Source organism: Bolinopsis microptera, chromosome 5, assembly GCF_026151205.1.
Source record: "Bolinopsis microptera isolate Bmic1 chromosome 5, MBARI_Bmic_1.0, whole genome shotgun sequence".
NCBI lineage: Eukaryota > Metazoa > Ctenophora > Tentaculata > Lobata > Bolinopsidae > Bolinopsis > Bolinopsis microptera.
In genome coordinates, this window is record NC_087076.1 from 9,841,300 (window position 1) to 9,857,823 (window position 16,524).

The 16,524-nt window shown below is 37.1% G+C and overlaps 1 long non-coding RNA gene across 1 annotated transcript; it reads right to left on the bottom strand.

Annotated features, from left to right (window-relative positions):
• Nucleotides 1-5,623: 5,623 nt before the first annotated feature.
• Nucleotides 5,624-6,632, bottom strand: LOC134816050 (uncharacterized). The gene is made up of 3 exons (XR_010160346.1): nucleotides 6,554-6,632; nucleotides 6,130-6,366; nucleotides 5,624-5,729 (listed from the first exon to the last, which is right to left on the bottom strand). It is a non-coding gene; the product is annotated as an uncharacterized LOC134816050 (long non-coding RNA).
• Between the last annotated feature and the right edge of the window lie 9,892 nt (nucleotides 6,633-16,524).

A 16,524-nucleotide genomic window follows, 5' to 3' on the forward strand; every position in this document is an offset into this window, starting at 1 on the left:
GGAAACGGGTGTTTAGATGGACAAACAAATCAACATCAACCAATAGGGTAGGCAGATTGAATCCCTAACGTTTATTAACTACCAGTATATGGTTAGAATTTGGGTCACGGTTCTGGTATGGTATAAGGATAAGGTTAGGGTAACAGTTAGGGTTATGGTAAGAGTTGAAAATAGCATTAGGGATTCGGTATGTTAGGGATTCGGTCGGCCAACCTAGCAATGGAATGATGAATATCTGCCATTATATAATTAATAATTTCATTATTTGTGTGATATTAGAATAACATCCTTGAAGCAATTAAATATACAGCAAAATATTGTTTCTATTGAAGTGTTTTTATTTTTAACATAATATATAATTTTAAATAGATCTATTATGATTAACAAAATCTTATATTAATATGACATAAATTATTGTGTACCACTCATAAACAAAGAAGCAAAGTGTGACATTGAAAATGTGTTTCTCAACATTTACAACTGAATGGGATTTAAATTCTTTAGAATATGTTATAAGGTATTATATCAAATCCACCCTTCCACCTAGAAAATGCTATATAATTTAATTTAGGGTGAAACTTAACATTAATGATGGGATCAGAACTATCACAAAAGTCTTTCAGTATGATATGATCCTGAAAGGTAGACCCATGCAGAGATTTATTTTTAATTCTGCTTTCGATGGAAGAGCTGATTTTATTCATTACAAGTTTTCCACTTTCGTCCCCATAAGCTAACAAATTTCTTTTAATGTCAAATTGCACCTTGAAGCCATATGGAACTTTTATGCTCATGCCAAAGTGTTTATCAGGTTTGTAGGGGGATTTAGCAAAGAATCTTGTGATTTTCCCATCTGAAGTCAGACCATAAACATATGGGGATGAGTGGCAGAGATGTGAGTAACTGAACAAGCAACTAGTGAGCTGGTTAGAAACTGGAGCACAGGAGGGCAATGAAAAAGCAATTATACTTTTATCTGATGATGAGTTGTGGCTATAGTCATAAGTAACAAACAATGTGTCATTAACAATTATCATGCATGAAGTAAGATTTTCACCTGGGCCAAATGTTCTGATAATTTTATTATCTGATATAAGATATATATGCCTTTTTCCAAATAAAATGTTGTCTTTCCAGAAAGCAGATGTGTAAAATTCATCCATATTTTTCACATGCTTCTCTGAAATTGACTGAGTAGACATATTGAACTTGAAAGAATATCCATTATGGGCAGAAGAGTGAAAGCTATCATCTTTTGACCATTCTATACAACGTGGTATAGATGACAGAAGTTTGACTTTCATCACCATCACACCCTCAATCTTGTTAGGAAAATGTATAACCAATATTAGTCCTTTGACTGTTCCAACTGCAAGATAACTGCCATCAGAGGACCAAGACAGTGTAGAAGCATGAGATCCTAATATATTTTTCAGTCCATGAGAATCAAATTCTTTCCATACGAACAGCTCATTTTCAATTTTTTCACTGCAGGCACTTGGTGATGCCTTCTCGTCAGTTTTACGACGTTTACTAACATAAGCAAATGACATAGCATATACTAAAGATTTAATTAGTAGTAAACAGTAACTGTAAAATTTTATAATTATACATTTTCTTCTATCCAATTTCAAGGATATGACCTGGAGTTTAACTTTGTAGCTGGTTAATAAAATATTATAAAATATTCAAACAATATACACATAATATAGCAATGACCCTATATAAAATCAACCCTTTAAGAATTCAAAAAATTCCCTTAACAATCAAAAATTTTTTACCCTTGGCCTTGTGGCTCCAAGTTAAGATCTAGACTGTTTATATCAACAATGTTTTTTCTCGCACCTCTGTCTCCACGGAGAGAAATCACTGTTGTTCTGAGGATTTCAAAGCGAAGGCGCTTTCTTATGTATCCTACAGCGTCTGAGTACCTCTGGCCAGTGTGGTACTCCATCTTACTGGCCAGCTTACTGTAGCTGGTTAATTAAGAAAAACAACATTTTTTTGTATGCGCTCACCTACAACCCAGTAGGATCTTAACTTGACAGATATACTTTTTTAAAGGGGTAGTTCTCACTCAGCACCACCAGCGTACATCACCTGATTTAATTGAATGTTTACCTGAGGACCCCAGGCTTTAATGTTGGTAATGTTAGGCGGTATGACAGGCTGAGCGCGGCCCAGTAACCAAATGCAAAGTGGTTGCGAGAAGCGTTATTTCTTCTCTAATAATTCTTCTCGCGGTAGATCGGCAAAATGCACCACTGCATGCTGGGCCTCACCGAGCTGCGAAGGATTGACATCGTGACGACAGACGATCGGATTATTGCTCTGCACTGCGATCCGATCATGCAAAATATTGACGGATGTTACTCGTCTAAATTTCTTCGAAGTAGCGCACACCGCTTTCTTCTCGAAATGTGGCCCGATGGCACGTGCTACGAAGTAGCGCGCCCCGGGCCAGACCATTAAAAATTGACAATGGTCAAGCAAAATACAATATTCATTTTATTTTATTTTATTATTACTACTCCCATATACGTTTTTTTATTAAACATCGTATGATCAAAATTAAAAGCAAAAAGACAACTATATATATTATGTGTCATGCATCACTATTTTGAAAATGTTTTGAATTAAAAGTTTTTTATTGTGTATTGAACTATAAAATATGTTCACAATAAATATTTTAAGTTTTAATCCTCATGTTGCTAAAATTAACGTTTTTGGTACAATTCATACAAGACGCGCGTGGTAGACGTTAAAAACTAGTGGAGCCGCGGCAAAGTAGCAAAATGCGCGGGCAGTTCTAAAATTTATAATGTCGCCGCGCCTCACGTCTTGTATCTTTGTATTATTAGACAACAACATCAAATTCACTGTCCATATTTTGTAACAAAATCTAAAATTTCATAATACATGGTGTTGTATATGTTTTAATATCACTATAACTAAAGCGGACAAGCTTTTTATTTTACAACAATATCATTCGGTCTCCTTGTCACTGTAACACTTTGAAAGAAACACGAAGATTGAACAGCGAGACAGAGAATGGACAGTGAGACAGAAATTGAACAGTCAGACAGAGAATGAACACCGAGAAAGATTGAAAGGTAAGACAGGGAATTAACTCTAAAATAGAAAATGAACACTGATGCAGAGATTGAATAATGAGACGGAGAATTAACGTCGAGACAGGAATGAACAGTGATTTAATAGTTAAACAGAGAATGATCACTGAGAAAGAGATTGAATAGTTAAACACATAATGAACGTTGAGACAGATTGAATATTGAGACGGAGAATGAACGTCGAGACAGAGAATGAACATTGAGACAGATTAAATAGTGAGACGCAGAATGAACGTCGAGACAGAGAATGAACATTGAGACAGATTGAATAGTCAGACGGAAAATGAATGTCGAGACAGAGAATGAACGCTGAGACAAAGATTGAATAGTTAAACAAGAAAATGAACACTGAGACAGAGATTGAATAGTTAAACAGAGAATGAACGTTGAGACAGATTGAATAGTGAGATGGTGACAGATCGAATAGTTAGACGGAGAATATCATAATATGGTTAGTTTAATATCTAATATCTAAAATGATTGCACGGCTTTTAAAGTAATATATTTGACCAAAACCCATAATCATGGGTAGAGTGTACCGCTGCCAGTGTCTCTCTTTTCCAAACAAAAGGAAATGATATTAATTTGAATAACCGTCCGCAAATGCAAATTGATACCGAGAATGAAATCGGTCGCTCGCTTTTTCCAATCAATAAGCTTTATTACAATTCGTAAGCCGTAATCGAATGGAAAAAGCGAGCGACCGATTTCATTCTCGGTATCAATTTGCATTTGCGGACGGTTATTCAAATTAATATCATTTCCTTTTGTTTGGAAAAGAGAGACACTGGCAGCGGTACACTCTACCCATGATTATGGGTTTTGGTCAAATATCATCTCTTTTTGATTATAATGTCAGGATAATTTACAAAGCCGAAATGTAAACTCATAACTTCATTAATATTTATATTAATAATTAGGAGGTAATTTCATCGATTTCGAAATTTTACCTGACTGAATATGGCACTTTTTACTCATTCAAGTTGGCATTAAATTCATATATAATTCCATTTAAATATCGCGGGAAAGCAGAATTTATTCGAAATCGCAAAATTCTCACCTTTCGCACGTGCAAACTTTGAGCGGACTTTGCGTGCGCATACAATATTGAATCACCGTAAATTTTTGCATATCAGTATTTTATATATAATTTAATAAGCAAGCAGAGTTTCAGAAGATTTCATATAGAACTTGGATCACAACGGGACTCCAAAGTTGATAAAAATGGTGAAAACAGCAATTTTCAGTAATTTTAGTAATTTTCTATCAATTTGGGCGTGTCCCCACGTGTGCAACTTTTCGATTTTCAACTTTAAAACTAGCCTATAACACAATTTAGACCTTTAGAAAGCACAATCGAGCTCCACAACCCAAGGGATGGCCCAACACCAGAGAATACTAATTCACAACTTTTGTATTTTTATAAAATTATTCTTCAAAAAAGCACTAACTTCAATAGCGAATATCTTTATGAAGGAGCAAGGTAGGAAAATTTTCCGGTAGATTTTCAGAATGCTTGAACAATTATCTAAGATGAAAATGTCCTCAGATTTTGAATAAAATTACTCCTTAATGGTTTAAAATCGATTTGAAAAGTTGTTATTTTGTTAAAAACCAAGTTTTAAAAACACTTAACTTGATGACGTCATCAAGTGATGATGATGACGTTAAATTATTTTGTAATATAATGGAAACTGGAGTGTAAACGATTATCTTCAAGACCTGTGGTTCGAAATGACTGTATCTTTTATACTTTTGAATCTACGGACACTTAAATGTAGGCTATAATTGACTGCAAAAGCGTCTATACATACATATATATATATATAATATATATATATACTTCACGACAATCTGTTGTAAAACAGGGGTTCCAGAAAACCCACTTCCCGATACTCCTGAAACATGAAACTTTTTTTACAGTCGATTTGGACAAGGTCTAGACGCCCTGCAAAGTTTCATATCTCTAACTCAATTTTAACATGGTTTTTAAGGCACCTGAATATGGCGATTTTGGGTTTTTTACCTAATTTCGTATAACATGCTGGCGCGTATTTTGCGCAAATTTCTTAAAAACCTCCACATAACTATTTCTTATTCCTGTCATCTTTAACATTGAATTAGAATGTTTTGAACTTAAATATGCCTGCTGAACTACTTTCGATGAGTCTTAATGCCTGGAAAACAATAAAGGGGATATACTAGTATAGGGGGTAAATAGTATTGTGAATATAAGGGCGACGGTAATGCTTGCCAGCATTGTGATTATCAAACATAATCTTATCTATGTTATCTATATTAGTTTCTTTTGTAAATATAGGATGCCACATCATTGGCAGTATCTGACAGTTTCTTATATAATAATGCACGGACATCATCGTCCATCACGTCAAACTCGGGATCATTAACGAAGGAAGTTATTCTGTTTGAAAGCTCCCGCCAATCTCCTTTATATAGTCTATGTCCCGTTTCTTCTTTCTTTATCCCCATTTCCTCCAACCTCATCATCTTCTACTTCTTCATCCTCGTCTTCTGATGCTGGATAATCGCAGCATTTGTTTACATCTGCATCAGCTGGCCATATCCCAATATCACTTCCTGCAAAAATAATATCGGATTTTATATTTTGACTATTATAAGAATTGGAAGCAAAGCAATAGGGAAAACCTTGCAAACCCTGCGGAGATATGATTTATGACTCTGATGGCAGAGAGTGATAACCCACTTAAACAGACAAAATTATCTTTGTCTTTCCAACCCTGATAACAACCAGAGTCCACACGGATACCTCGCCTCGGAGGTCGAAGTAATGCCCTGCCTTTGATATTGATAATAATATTTACTGTAGGAAACTTCATATTTTCTCTACAAGCAGGCTCCACACCTCCTACATCGACGCGGACGCACGGTCATAGCACATGAACGAGTTATGAACCTCAATTTTGTCTTGTCTATTCAAATTGGAATGTAAACATGCATACAGATCAATTTAACAGACCTTTATCTTTTACGAAGAACGGTATGTTTCTGTAATCTTCAGGTAGGTCCTCCCATTTCATTAAACCATCATCGATAGCTTGAAAAATATGTCTGCAGGGGATGTGAGTCCTGCTGAAGTTTCTGCAGGTGCAAGTTGGTCCTCTGATGTTCAGTTGGTGGGGCTCAGACTGGTGAGAGGATTACACATGGAATACTCCATCAACGACCTTGCACACTTTGCTTGACCGTTTACCTTCTAAAATTACTGGCTGTTATTCAAAAAATCAAACCAAGAGAGAACACATAATATTTTGTCGCTTTATAATTCAAATTATTACTACAAAAAAATACTCGATTCTCCAGAAATTTGCCTTGCACATATAATGTAGTAAGGAGAATAACTACTGAGCTAAATATAGAGTAACAAGACAGAGAGTACTTACTGTTCTCAGGAGAAGGAAACCCTTGGTCTACTGTTTTGAAGAGAACTAGAGCGTTACTACTTGTCACTTGTCAGAGAGTTGATACTGAGTGGGAGAATAACTGCTGAGAGAAATGTAGAGTAACACTGATGAAGACAGAGAGTTAATACTGAGTGGGAGAATAACTACTGAGAGAAATGTAGAGTTACACTGATGAAGACAGAGAGTTGATACTGAGTCGGAGAATAATTACTGAGGGAAATGTCTAGAGTAACACTGATGAAGACAGAGAGTTACCACTAAATGAGAGAGTAACTACTGAGGGAAATGTAGATTAACACTGATGAAGGCAGAGAGTTAATACTGAGTGGGAGAATAACTACTGAAGGAATGTCTAGAGTAACACTGATGAAGATATAGAGTTAACACTGAGTGGAAAAGTAACTACTGAGGGAAATATAGAGTAACACTGACGAAGACAGAGAGTTAATACTTTAATACTGTGTGGGAGAATAACTTCTGAAGGAAATGTCTAGAGTAATACTGATGAAGATAGAGAGTTAACACTGATTGGGAGAATAACTACTGAGGGAAATATAGAGTAACACTGACGAAGGCAGAGAGTTAATACTGAGTGGAAGAATAACTGCTGAGAGAAATGTAGAGTAACACTGATGAAGACAGAGAGTTAATACTGAGTGGGAGAATAACTACTGAGAGAAATGTAGAGTTACACTGATGAAGACAGAGAGTTGATACTGAGTGGGAGAATAATTACTGAGGGAAATGTCTAGAGTAACATTGATGAAGACAGAGATTTAACACTGAGTGGGAGAATACCTACTGAGGGAAATGTAGAATAACACTGATGAAGACAGAGAGTTGATACTGAGCGGAAGAATAACTACTGAGCGAAATGTAGAGTAACACTGACGAAGACAGAGAGTTAATACTGAGTGGGAGAATAACTACTGAGAGAAATGTAGAGTTACACTGATGAAGACAGAGAGTTGATACTGAGTGGGAGAATAACTACTGAGAGAAATGTAGAGTTACACTGATGAAGACAGAGAGTTAATACTGAGTGGGAGAGTAATTACTGAGAGAAATGTAGAGTAACACTGATGAAGACAGAGAGTGAACAATGAGTAGGGGGACATAAAATATGAAGTGCATGATTGTTGAATTACTCACACTGTAAGTTTGATGTTATTCGATGAACCAACAAATCTCACATAGGCACGCCTGGCACAGAATTTAGTGATCGTTTCATCGTTTGCAACACCAATAAAAACCTGAAAAATGGAAGTAATGATGTATTATATAATTATGTAGGGGACAAGGTTACAACGAAACAGAACATGTTACAATCATCAAAAAGCGAGGATTTTATATCAAGATTAATATACAATGTAATATATTATATTTCATGTAATATATTAATATTATTATATAAAGGATCATAGCAAGTATGTTGAACCTGATCATAACAATTTGAGGTTTCAATACTTACGTCTTACATACCTAAAGCCAGTCAATATCTGTTTCAATGTTTCTATCATGGCAGTCCAGAGTAACTATAGCTGTATTCTCTTGCATGTTTATTATCAGTTTCGCATCAATGAGGCAGAAGGAAGTCACTGACGAAACGTATGCATTCAGCATTGCACAACTTGCAATGCACCTATTATGTTGGTAACCGTTGATGCTGTCTGTCACAGCAGATGAAAAAGCACTCGAAACAACGACCATGTAGCTCTTTCAAATTCAAGCTGTATAACTATAGTCTATAATGCATATTATAATATGATCTAATGATGCAGGCGAAGCTAGGTCAGGAACGCAGCAATGTGAACCGACGAAACCGGAAACAGGTAACCAAAGATCTCTGAATTCTCTGGTCCATTATTCAGTTCTGATGTTTCACACACATACCTAAAATGAAGTAAATGTTATGAACAGTTATTTTTAAAAGAATACTAACTTGTATTATTTTTCTTCCCAATATAATGATATACCAGTAGTTTGGCAGTCCAATATATTTTCTTATATAAGATAACTGTATCGAGTGTACTTCTATATTATATAACAAGAATCAGCTCTACAAAAGAGAATTGGAGTTGCTAAAAATAGCAAAAAAAAACAAATACATCTAAGTTGAGGTCAAACACAATGAAAAGTTTTCCAATGTGAAATTAATAGAAACATTTCCAACGGGAGTTTTTTAGAGGGTGAGACCTTTTTTAAATAATTTCAATGTCTAAAACAGAATTGCATATACTGCATAGGCTCAATAAAATGTGACCTCCAGATCAGTAAAATTAGGGGCTCTGGGAGAGCTGCATAGAGTCCACTAGTATTTAATATTAGCCTGTACTGGCTCGATAAAATGTGACCTCCAGATCAGTAAAATTAGGGGCGCTGGGAGACCTGCATAGAGTCCACTAGTATTTAATGTTAGCCTGTACTGGCTCAATAAAATGTGACCTCCAGATCAGTAAAATTAGGGGCTCTGGGAGAGCTGCATAGAGTCCACTAGTATTTAATATTAGCCTGTACTGGCTCAATAAAATGTGACCTCCAGATCAGTAAAATTAGGGGCTCTGGGAGAGCTGCATAGAGTCCACTAGTATTTAATATTAGCCTGTACTGGCTCAATAAAATGTGACCTCCAGATCAGTAAAATTAGGGGCGCTGGGAGACCTGCATAGAGTCCACTAGTATTTAATGTTAGCCTGTACTGGCTCGATAAAATGTGACCTCCAGATCAGTAAAATTAGGGGCGCTGGGAGACCTGCATAGAGTCCACTAGTATTTAATATTAGCCTGTACTGGCTCAATAAAATGTGACCTCCAGATCAGTAAAATTAGGGGCGCTGGGAGACCTGCATAGAGTCCACTAGTATTTAATATTAGCCTGTACTGGCTCAATAAAATGTGACCTCCAGATCAGTAAAATTAGGGGCGCTGGGAGACCTGCATAGAGTCCACTAGTATTTAATATTAGCCTGTACTGGCTCAATAAAATGTGACCTCCAGATCAGTAAAATTAGGGGCTCTGGGAGAGCTGCATAGAGTCCACTAGTATTTAATATTAGCCGACGCGCGTTATCTGTAATCTTTACCTAACCATTTGCTTTTGCGCCACGGCGGGTGCGCTTTTTTCACAAGGGACGGTGGTCGCGCGCTACTGTGTACTGCAAGCGCAATTGACGGATGTTACTCGTCTAAATTTCTTCGAAGTAGCGCGCGCTGCGTTCTTCTCGAAGCAAGTGCTACGAAGTAGCGCGCGCCGGGCCAGACCATTAACAATGGTCAACAAGCGCAAAGGCTCTGGATAGAGCAATCTTGACATAAAGATTAGGCGGAATTTGTCATACGTTGTATGACCCGCCGCGCACGAGTGCGCGGCTCCCCCTGTATCGTAGAAACTCTACTATAGTGAAGCGACAGTGGGGTCACCACGTGATACAACGCGGAATGACAGCAGACAGGCGAAATTCTTCGGATGTCCGAGGATTTTGACGCTTCGCGCAAACTATCATTTTTACTTCTCATGCTCTTATTTATTCGCTTGCCTAAATATTTCTCGTGACTTCAGACTTTGGTTTTTCAGCCGTAGAAAACGGTTTTACATAATGCGCATAAATCCTTATCCCAACCCCAACCCCGAAGCTATCCTTATATCACGTCGTGACCCCCATTGCATTGTCGTTTCACTTAGTGTCGCGTTTCTACGATACAGGGGGCCACGTGCACTCGTGACTCGTGCGCGGCGGGTCATACAACGTATGACAAAGCTATCCATCATCCATAACCCTTACCACAACCCTAACCCGAGCCCTAAACAATCGAATTTTTGTTTTAATAGCCTCTCAGTGTCACGTGACCAAAACAGTTTTTTTGCCCATAACTCTCCAAGGAAGCATTTTTACTTTACGTCATAGGGTGTGATTCGGAATCAGCGTCCAAAAATACACCGATTTCGGATTTAGAGGGCCTTTTCACAAGAATTTCAATTACAGTTCTTCTTGTCCCAATATGCAAATTGCAATATAACGTTCTTCACGTTGTGAGCCATGAGCGGTGGCAGGAGGGTGGAAGTGGTATCAAAATCAGAAGCTAGAATTTTCCATACTGAATATTCTAGAATCAAGATAATTTAATTTTTAAAATCAACGCAACGCTTATTATAATACAACTAGAATTTGAGGTTATTATCTCCAGAAACAGCAGCAGTAGGAATAGAAACAGCAGCAATATTAGCATTGCTCTATCCAGAGCCCTCTCGCTTGCAGTACGCGTAGACTCATGGCTAGGTGAAGTATTAGCATAATGATAAACATTAGCATTGGCATCAGTATTACTATTAGCAGCAGCAAAAGCAGTGCCAGTAGCAGCAGTAACAGACACAGCATCTGCATCAGTATCAGCATTGCCCACACCCGGCATAAACCAACTCTGGCGAATACTTTTGATTCTATCAAATTGTAACACTTATAAGTTTTGTTAACATTAATAAATATTTTCAAATCTGAAATCATTTTTGAGTTGAGACAACGTTTCATTTGTTGAGTAAAATTTCTCTTGCAAAAGAAAAGCCTAAGTCTCATACTATGTACATATTACATGCATAAGAAATGTACTGTAGCTCTTACATGACACTGACAGGGGTGTATAATCATTCCTAGAGTCCTGAGCTCTCAGGAGTCAGGACTCAGATCTCTGAAGTTGAGAGAAATAAAAAAGCTGATTTCATTATCAAACTATAAATAGTAAAGACTGAAGACAGTAAGTGAAAAGTTTATTTACCCTAAGACCAACAAAACTCCAGAATGATTTCCCATCCCGACATTTTCACGTTTAAAATGGTCTGATTAAATTATTTCAAAGAACAGCTTATACTAGACATAGCTTATTCGTACATTTTCAATAGTCTATAAATATATACATATATTTATATATCATAGTTGGGCGCACCAATTGGAACAGGCCTGATTTGTTTGTAGCTTTTCATAGCCTCAGCGTACCACTTCAACTCCTTAGCTTGCTTGACCATGTTGGCCTTCACTCTGTCGTTTGTTAAGTTGCCTTCTTCATCAAACATTGAGCCTACCGACATGACGGTACACGCCGCTGGTACCGGTACCATTCCCAGTTCTGTCACATGAGCTTTCAGGTTTATTTGAATCCGGCATCCTCCAAAAGGACCCACACTGTACGTTAACAGAGCTGAGGAAAATTTGACTGAAGATGCTATTAGTTATTTATAAAATATATAGGAAAGATTATATGCTAGATATATTTTAATTTAACACCTGATTTTGCTTCATCAGGGGTCAATTGGGTACCATTACAGTGATGACTGATGACTTACCAACAGGTCTGTCCTTGTAAGCAGCAGGCGGGTATGGTCGAGCATGTTAGTGAGGGCGGGGGGCAGGGCTGAGTTGTACTCAGCGGAACAAATTATAAAACTGTCAGCTTCCTCCAGCTCTTTCTTCTTGTCGTGCATCCATTGTGGAAACCCGGACTGCGGATAAAATAATAAATCTTATAACTCGCATTTAAGATATTAAGATTAATTTCTAGTAGCTAGATGCAAAACTCCGAACTTATCATTTTAGTTGATAATGGTTGATGGTGTATTATTAATAAATCGAATACATCTAAATCATGACTAAAGCCCTGAAGGAAATTTGTCGTACGGTATCTGGAACAAGGTGTAAAGCTTGTTCTAGGATTGTGTAGGGACTATCTTTGGGGTCCCACTGCACAGGGACACTTCAAGACCTTCCTCCTCCAGAATCTCCTTCATTGCTTTTCCTACCCTGTAGGGTTTTAATGTGGAACAGATATTATTTATTTCCACTATATAATCTGTAAGTGTAACTATAGGGGGGGGGGCCAATGGCATAAAATGGCATAAAATGGCATAAAATGGCATAAAATGGAGACTTTTTCTATGGAGAAAATGGAAAAACCCATGAGTAATTCTCCATTTTCTCCATTTTATGCCATCAATTTTGACTTCGAAATTTCATCTTTAACACCATTTAAAACCTAATTTGGACATCCTAACATGTTTATTTACGCTTACTAGGGGCGTAACAAGCTTATGAAAGCTCATAGAAGGCTACTAGATGCTTATACTAGGTTAGTAGAGGCACACTTCAGGCAAACTCATAATTACCCAAGCCTAGTGTAAAGTTATTTCTACAGGCTACAGCAGGAGTGAGTAATAGGGGAGAGTAATAGGCACTGAGAAGTGAGACCTACATCCTCGACAGTCGAAACAAGCTCGCACTGCAAAGGGGAGGCCTGCCTTCCGAGATCGCATTACCAGGGGGAAGCCACGAGTCCAAATTTGTGTATCGAGGGGTAGGTGCAGACTTCGATAAACCGAAAAACCAAAAAAATATTTTTGAAGAGGACGTAGCATGAAACGTGGAGAAAAGTGGTTTTTAGAAAAACTTTGAAAAATTTTGACTTAGAAAATTTTCGGCCCGAGTCATTCTCGATACGTACCTCTCGTATCGAGAGCTCCCGATTCCGAGCTCGTGTTGCAAAGGGGAGGCCTGCCTTCCGAGATCGCATTACCAGGGGAAAGCCTCGAGTCCAAAATTTTGTACCGAGGGGTAATTTCTAAGTCAAATTTTTTCAAAGTTTTTCTGAAAAACACTTTTCCCTACGTTTCATGCTACCTTGTTCATTTTAAGCCGAAAATATTTTTTCGGTCAAAACTTTTCAAATTTTTTCTAAAAAAAACCGCTTTTCTCCACGTTTCATGCTACTCTGTTCATTATTTGCCGAAAATATTTTTTCGGTTTTTCGAAGTCCACACCTTCCCCTCGATACACAATTTTGGACTCGAGGTAATGCGATCTCGGAAGGCAGGCCTCCCAGCTTTGCAACACGAGCTCGGAATCGGGAGCTCTCGATACGGGAGGTACGTATCGAAAATGACTCGGACCGAACATTTTCTAAGTCAACATTTTTCAAAGTTTTTCTGAAAACCACTTTTCTCCATGTTTCATGATACTCTGTTCATTATTGGCCGAAAATATCTTTTTTAAAATAATTTTTCTCGAAATTCTAAATTTTTCAGGTCACAGGTTTTCAATGGCATAAAATGGCATAAAATGGCATAAAATGGAGACTATTTCTATGGAGAAAATGGAAAAACCTATGAGTAATTCTCTACTTTCTCCATTTATGCCATTTGCCCCCCCCCCCCCCCCCCCCCTAACTATAATATTAATAGTATTAGTATAAGTAATAACTCGATCCTGTCACAACAACACACTAGGTACGATCTCACAATGGTAAATTGTTATCCCTCAATCATTACCTGTCGCCCCATGATCCCTCACCCATGAAACTAGCACCTTTCCTACAGGATGAGAGGAACAGAATCGTCTTTAGCTTATCAGCCATCTCTTATCTGTGTATTAGAAAAGAGTTAACGAACAGAATTGCCGACATTCAATAAATTGTTGCAAAATTTTGAAGCAGTACAGAGTTCATAATGTTTTGTAACTATACGCAAATAAATATGAAAAGTACGTACCAAACTGCTGGAAATACCGATAACCACCCGTATGAAACAACTCTGTTGTTGTGTAGCAAAGATCACTGAGCTGCCATTAGCCGATCCATATCACGTGCACACATCAAGGACTACTGATTAGATACCAGATACTGAGCAGTGGCCAGTGAGTGATGTATCTGGTATTGGTAACCCGGAAGATGCACATCCGCTGTAAGTGTAAACACTGTGTCTTTAATATATAAGGACACGTTCATTTGAGTTTGAGGATATTGGTAAATATAAGTGACCCTATTAAAAGGCACAGTGTAGTTGACTTTGTCACACTATGAAATTACACAAACCCTGGATGGTTAGGATAATCGTCTCATCCTCTAGGCTAACTTTGTCACATAACGATATCTTAATCAGGTGATAAGATATCGCTCAAATACGGCCGGCACGGAAATGGTTACATTGTCACACTATAAACATGTGACAGAGTAAATATGGACCCCTTGCTGCCGTTTTCGACCAAAATTTTGAGTGTCCAGTTGATTGGATGTGTACATATGACCATTACCTACATATTTGACGACTTTTTTCGTTAGATGGTGCACTCAGGTTTACTCTGTCACACATTTAAGAAAATATGTGAACAATGTTTAGGGAACCCTGATAAGCAATGCTGAGTAGTGTAGGTTTAGTTAATGGTCTGGAAGTGCTAGGAATTGTTATTATATCATATAGTCGCAAGGAATTAAAACACAGAAGGCACAGACAAGTTTACTTTGTCACATAATCTTGATGATATCTGAACATGTGTGAAATTGAACAAATAATGATATACCAGCTTAAACCCTTTGTATTACGTACTATGGATCAAACAACACTGCTAGTACCATGCACCAGTCACATAAATCATTAACGTGTGGTAATATGTTAACAGTGTCACAATTAAACTACCACAACATGGTCAAAAATAGGGTAATTTCGTCACAAAAAAATTATTATAACTCTGTCAGCTCCTTGCTGGCAAAATAACTAGTTAGTTTATCGACATTTTTTTGATGATAAAATTACATAGTATTCTAATAGAGGTATAGATCTTCAAAATAGGGGCAAGACATGTTTACTTTGTCACATCAGTTATTATTACAGTTAGGTAATCGTCATCACATTAACATATATTTTTTTGTAGTTTGGATTGATTTATTTAGGTAATAAGCAGGTGATAAGGCAGCCTATGCTAATTTTTACACACTATCTTGAAATTTTTGGGGCAGGAAAAGTTAATTTTGTCACATTTTTAGTGACTTTGACAAATTTAACCTAAAATTGTTAAACTTGAGCTCTGATGTTCTGGACAATATTCTACCAATTTTTTCTGAAAGAATGTTAAATTCTAATAGAGTTATAGAATATATAGATCTTCAAAATAGGGGCAAGACATGTTTACTTTGTCACATCAGTTATTATAAGAGTTATTACTTATTATAAGAGACTATTTCATTATATAATCATTGTTACGATTTCGTATAATTTTTTGTGACAATGTAAACATCAACTGATCTTAACTTGCATCAACTACATTGTCATCATGTAAAGTTTTCCCGCCTTTCAAACCAAAATCAGATATAAATAATTCGCCCAAAATTTTAAATTCCATATATTGTGACAGAATTAACCTCATTGTGCCTGTATTAGCTTACTATTCAAAGCAACATATTTTAGGGCTATGATTGGTACTCCGTACTTGGTAGATCAACCATCAAATAATGAGTAAAAAGGGTTTTGAGGACACCTCACAGTAGAATAGAGGTATGGTATTCTGAGTGTGACAAAGTTACCTAAATATTGCCTTGTAACCGTTCGATCCGTGCCCTTTAACCAATGTTGTATCATAATTGTTAGATTGACCTAATCTACTATGTTTCAGACCAAGGAATGATAATTAGACAACTGCAGTTAAATAAGTCACACAAAATGTGACATTTGAACCATTATAGTGCCTAACAACAATAGATTTTCTTTCTGAGCAGTGCATATGGGAGTATGGGTTACGCGGCTAATGTTCAGAACTTCTGAACGTGCTAGGTTAATAGATGTCAAAATTAAGCCACTATCGTCAAAAACGCTATTATTTTTGTTTACCAATATCCTCAAACTCAAATGAACGTGTCCATAAACATTTATATAAAATATGGTAATCGTACTGTAGTGCGACACGTACTCTAGTGCGACACGTACTCTAGTGCGAAGCCAGACAAAAATACCCTCTATCGCACTACAGTGCGTGTCGCACTACGATCCAGGTTGAGGTAGCGTACTTTAGTGCGACAAAATATCCTGACTTATTTCCAAGTTCAGGTCACATCCTATCCTTTTTATGGATTTGTCGGGTCGGTTCACGTCACTTATTTTGAAGTGATCTTGCGAATACGATTCGTCGGTTTACATCGAT